Source organism: Euprymna scolopes, chromosome 41 (genome assembly GCF_053919585.1).
Source record: "Euprymna scolopes isolate OS-2025 chromosome 41, ASM5391958v1, whole genome shotgun sequence".
Taxonomy (NCBI): domain Eukaryota; kingdom Metazoa; phylum Mollusca; class Cephalopoda; order Sepiida; family Sepiolidae; genus Euprymna; species Euprymna scolopes.
The window spans coordinates 39,170,705-39,176,704 of record NC_136522.1 but is presented as its reverse complement, the minus strand read 5'-3'; the positions used below and the strand labels follow the sequence as shown (position 1 = coordinate 39,176,704).

The 6,000-nt window shown below is 31.9% G+C and overlaps 1 long non-coding RNA gene across 1 annotated transcript in view; it reads left to right on the top strand.

The window, feature by feature from the left end:
* LOC145266712 (uncharacterized) overlaps positions 1–6,000 on the top strand; it is a 378,054-nt gene that overhangs the window by 62,320 nt on the left and 309,734 nt on the right. The window lies entirely within an intron of this gene.

The following is a 6,000-nucleotide window of genomic DNA, read 5'->3' as shown; positions in this document are numbered from 1 at the left end:
AGAGTCCCGACCTGAACCCTATCGAAAACCTCTGGCACATATTGAAAACTGAGGTTAAAAAGCGGAAACCTAGAAATTTGAGGGATTTGGAGAACTACTGCATTGAAGAATGGTAAAAAATCAGTGTTGATGCTTGTAAAAACCTTGTTGATAAATATCCAAAACGGTTACAGGCAGTTATTAAGAACAAAGGGCATGTATTGACTATTAGTAAGAGAGGTATGAATAATTTTGAACTAGTGCCATTATTGTTTTTCTTTGTATAATGTTTCAAACTTGCATAATTTATTTATTTGTTGAGTTTAAATTAAATGCTTATGCTTGATTTATTGTTTGAAATCCCTTTAATATTGTCTACCTTCTGGTTTGAGCAATAATCTTATAGAAATCTCAAAGATCCGAGGGGTATGACTAATATCGGGCACAAGTGTATATGTATATATATATGTATATATATATGTATATATATGTATATATATGTATATATATATGTATATATATGTATATATATGTATATATATATGTATATATATGTATATATATGTATATATATATGTATATATGTATATATATGTATATATATATGTATATATATATGTATATATATATGTATATATATATGTATATATATGTATATATATATGTATATATATGTATATATATATGTATATATATATGTATATATATGTATATATATATATATATGTATATATATATGTATATATATGTATATATATATATATATATGTATATATATGTATATATATGTATATATATATATATATATATGTATATACAGTGATGATCATATTTATTGGCACGGTAAAATAAAAGTTAAATTTTGTTTAATAAATTCTAAAAAAGGGATTAAATTAAAGAAAATAACAAAGTATATTATGTATTTTTAACTGGCCTTTCCGATGCAGCAATCGGATTTTAGAAAAAATAAATAACAAAGGAACAACAAACATAATTGCAAAAAACCCTTGTTCAAAATTATTGGCACGGCTTTGTTTTTCTTTTAGTATCAGTATAATATCAATCAATTTCCGGTTTACGTGCTTTCTGAACTTTTTTATAGCCATATTATGCTTGTTTAACGCTAATTCAGTGAATAATTTTTTTCAGATAATTTTTAGATAGCGATTTATTTAAACTATTATAAGTGACTAAATTATAATTTTCAATCGCCATGGTTAAAACTAAGGAACACAGCGAAGACGTCATGAAGCTTGTTGTAGCATGCCATACCAATGGGGAGGGCTATGATAAGATTTTAAAGAAGCTAAACCTTCCCAAATCCACTGTTAGAGCCATAATAAACAAGTTCAAATCGCAAGGCCGCGTTATGAGTTTAGAGGGTAGAGGGAGAAAAAAGATTCTTTCCCCAAGAGATGAACGGAAAATTGTTCGACAAGTAAAACAAAACCCAAGGATCTCTGTTGGGGAGATTGTTGATGAACAGAGCACCTCTGGAGTGAATGTATCTCGACATACAGTTGGTAGAATTTTGAAGAGAGCTGGTTTAAAAGCATGTCGTCCGAGAAAGACTCCCTTATTGAAGCCTATGCACCTGAAAGCAAGGCTAGCCTTTGCAAAACGTCATATTGATAAAGATGTTGCATTCTGGAAACGTGTTCTATGGACTGACGAAACGAAAATAGAGTTATTTGGCCATAATAAAGTGTCTTATATTTACAGAAAATCTGGCGAAGCTTTCCTGCCTAAGAACACCATACCCACAGTGAAGCACGGTGGAGGCAGTTTGATGTTTTGGGGATCCTTTGCTGCCTCTGGACCAGGACGACTTGTTAAGGTCACAGGTAGCATAAAAAAGGAAGATTATGTTAAAATATTGGATGAAAACCTGAAAGACTCTGCTAAAGAGCTCTCACTTGGTCGTCGTTGGTGGTTCATGCAAGATAATGACCCAAAGCATTCGGCTAAACTGACTAAGAAATGGCTTGAGGACAATCATATTAATGTTTTGGAGTGGGCATCACAAAGCCCAGACCTTAATCCAATTGAAAATTTATGGAGAACATTAAAATTGAGGGTAATGCAAAGGAAGCCTAAGAATCTTATTCAATTGGAGGATTATTGTCAGGAAGAGTGGGCTAAAATTACTACTGAAGAGTGCAACAACTTGGTTGTAAACTATGAAAAGCGACTGAGGAAGGTAATCAAGGCCAAAGGCTATACAATTGATTATTAAATAAATCGTGCCAATAATTTTGAACAAGGTTTTTTGCAATTATGTTTGTTGTTCCTTTGTTATTTATTTTTTCTAAAATCCGATTGCTGCATCGGAAAGGCCAGTTAAAAATACATAATATACTTTGTTATTTTCTTTAATTTAATCCCTTTTTTAGAATTTATTAGACAAAATTTAACTTTTATTTTACCGTGCCAATAAATATGATCATCACTGTATATATGTATATATATATGTATATATATGTATATATATATGTATATATATATGTATATATATATATATATATGTATATATTCTTTATATATATGTATATATATATATATATATATATATATATATATAAAGCAAAAACATTTCTAACTAAAATGTATTTTTAAAAATAAACTTTTCTCCGCTTTTCTATAAAAAAATGTAAATATTTTTTATTCTGTAAAGTTAAACTACTACAAAATAAATAAATTTTAAACTACTTAAAAATACAAATAAAATAAGCCATATAGGTAAAATAAAAAATAACATTTGTAACTTCAAGGCTAAAAGCCCGAACACTTTTAATTAAAAAAAAAAAATTTTGCATATTATATATTTTTGTCTGCTTAAATCGCATTTAAAAGTGTGGGATTTTTTTTTTTTTTTTTTTTTTTAAGTTGGAGATTTTATTTACAAGAACACGTTACACTTTTTAATAATAATAAAAAGAAAACATTTGTAAACAAAGCTTCTTAAAAAAAAAAAATAAGCGAAAACGCGCAAACACCGCGTTTGGAACTGCGAAAAATACAGTTCCGATTTGACTCATATTAACCGTTCTAGATCGGGCATGCGCACAAGCGAATTTCACTAAGAATGTGTAACTGTGGATTTCGCAGCCCCAAGCAAAGTTTTGCTTTTATGCTTATGTGAGTATTGGGACAATTATCGACATTAAGCTTCAGGATTATATATATATATATATATATATATATATATATATATATATATATATATATATATATATAATTAATATGATATAGTATCACATACAAAAAATAAATAAATAAACGTATTCTTTTTAACGTGTACTAATGAGTAGAAATGACTTGGGGGTGCTGCAGTTCCACAGCTCCAGGCACGAGCCGCCACTGGTTTTTGATATCTTTGAAGAACTTCATAAGGATCCGTGTAAGGAGCTTCGAGTGGACGACGAACTCGGTCGACTCGTATCCACACATAAGTACAGGTTCTTAGATCACCTGGGATATATGACTTAGGGGAAGAGTGGATGCTGCCTTCAGATAGTAGTTTGAGATCTAACTTCTGCATTTCTTCTGCTAAAATCTTAATTTTTGGATAAGAAACTTCTGAAGATTCATTATCAATCATTGCTCTTAATACAAGTAAGGATTTTTCAGTTTCTGCTACAGATGGTGAATAATTATCCTCATTTCGCATATTTATCATACTTAGCAGAATAATGCGTCAATCCAGTTTTGTTTTCCAGCAACAATAGCCGACTTTAGTGTACGGTGTACACACTCGATTATACCGTTTGATTGAGGGTGGTAACTTGTACGCAAATGATGGAATTCTAAAAGTTTAGAGAGTTGTCTAAAAAGTTTACTTTCAAACTGTGCTCCTCTATCAGTTAATAGACAGAGAGGCACTCCAAATCTAGAGACCCAAATATTTAGAAATTATATTGCAACTGTTTCTGCTGTAATGTCAGACATGGGTGTGGCCTCAACCCAGCGTGTAGCCCTATCAATACGTGTAAGAATATATCTGGCAGATGATGGAAACGTAGAATTTATAGGAGTTACTGGATTAAGAGGACCCACTATGTCAAGATGCACAGTTTCAAATCGACTCGAAGGTAGATTGACTGGCTCAGCTGGAGATATTATATGTCTCGTAACTTTAGATTTTTGACAGTTGAGACATTCCTTGCAATATTGTCTTATCATCTTATCCATTCCAGGCCAATAAAATCTTGATTTGATCAATTTTAATGATGCTTTTGTTCCTGGATATGATAGAGCATGAAACTGATCAAAGATAGCTCTTCTTGGGAACGAAAGGACGAGGGTACAGCGTTGAAACGTCACATGAGCTCTAAATCTGGAAAAAATGTGTAGGACTTAATCTTTAATTTCCTCATCAGCTGCTTGCTGTTCCACCAAGGCAGGGAGATCAAAGACGTCTACAGAAACTGCATTGGCAGGATGAGGCAAGCAGTCAGCAACGATATTTTCACTTCCTCGTATATATATATATGTCAGACACATATACTCTAATTACAGACAAATAACGTTGTTGTTTGTCAGATTTCATGGGCGTTGATTTCTTATAGGCTGACACCAAAGGTTTTTGATCTGTAAATAAATATACCTGTCTGCCTTCAATTTGTGACTTGAAATGAAGTACGGCCAGATAAGCGGCTAGTAATTCACGATCAGACGTAGAAAACTTCCTTTGACTGTCATTCAATTTCTTAAAGAAACCTATGGCAATAGGCTCCTCTTTTACAATCTGATGCAAACAAGCACCAACAGCAAAATTAGAGTTGTCAGTCACTAAATGATAATTGGTCACACTTGAGATGGGATGTGGAAGGGCAGTTATGTTATTTCTTTAATTTCTTTAATTTCAGTAAAAGATTTTCTTTTAGCTTCACTAAATTTAAATGATTTGTCTTTAGGATGTAACTTATTAAATTCACTAAGCGGCAACACTATATCAGCAAATTTCGAAATTAGTTTTCTATAAAAATTTATCATTCCAAGAAATCTTCGCAATGATGCTGATTCATTAGGTTCAGGGAAATTATTAATTTCTGCTATTTTTTCTGCAGTAGGTTTCAGTCCTTCTGGGCCCATGTGGAATCCTAAATAGTTCAAAGAAGACTTGAAAAATTCGCATTTATTAAGGGATAATTTTAGATTATTCTCTTTGAGAATTTGGAAAACACATTTTAAATCTTCTATATGAGAAGTTTCTGATTCAGACATTATCAACAAATCGTCGATATAAATAAATACACACTCCACATTCATAAATATATTGTCCATGAAGCGTTGAAAAGTAGCTCCAGCGATGCGGTCCGAAGGGCATATATAAACACTCATACGCACCAAAGTTTACGACTGAAGTTTTCTGTATATTATCCTTATTTACATCTGATGGTATGTTTTCAATAGGTCCAGTTTTGAAAACACCTTATTTTCCAGCTTAGAAGAAATACTTTGCATGTGTGGAACAGGATACTGATCGGGTTTTGTGATTGCCTTAAGGAATCTATAATCACCATAAGCTCTCCATTCACCAGGTGTACTCTTTGGTACCATATGGAATGGTGATGTCCATGATGAGGTAGATTGTCTAATAATTCCTGCTTGTAATAAAGTTGTGAATTCCTTTTTAGCAGCATCAAATTTTTCTTTAGACAGTTGACGAACTTTACAAAGAGTTGGCTTGTTGTCTCCTGTGTCGATGTGATGCTTCACTTTTGAGTTGTCATTGACATCCTCTTTTGCTCTTGGTAGAATTAGAGAATTGAATTCTCTCAGTAGGGATTGGATTTCGGGAGGTTGATCTTCAATATTATTGATATATACTTTCTGATTGACTTAGTTGATAATGGATACTTGTTGAGCAAGCTTGGTGTTTGAATCCTTTATTAATTTATTTTTACAATCAATTAGTATTCCGAAATGTAATAAGAAGTCTAAGCCGAGAAGAGGATTTACAAAATTGGCAATGACAAAAGGCCAAGCATATGTGCGGCGTAAAGAACAGATACTAAT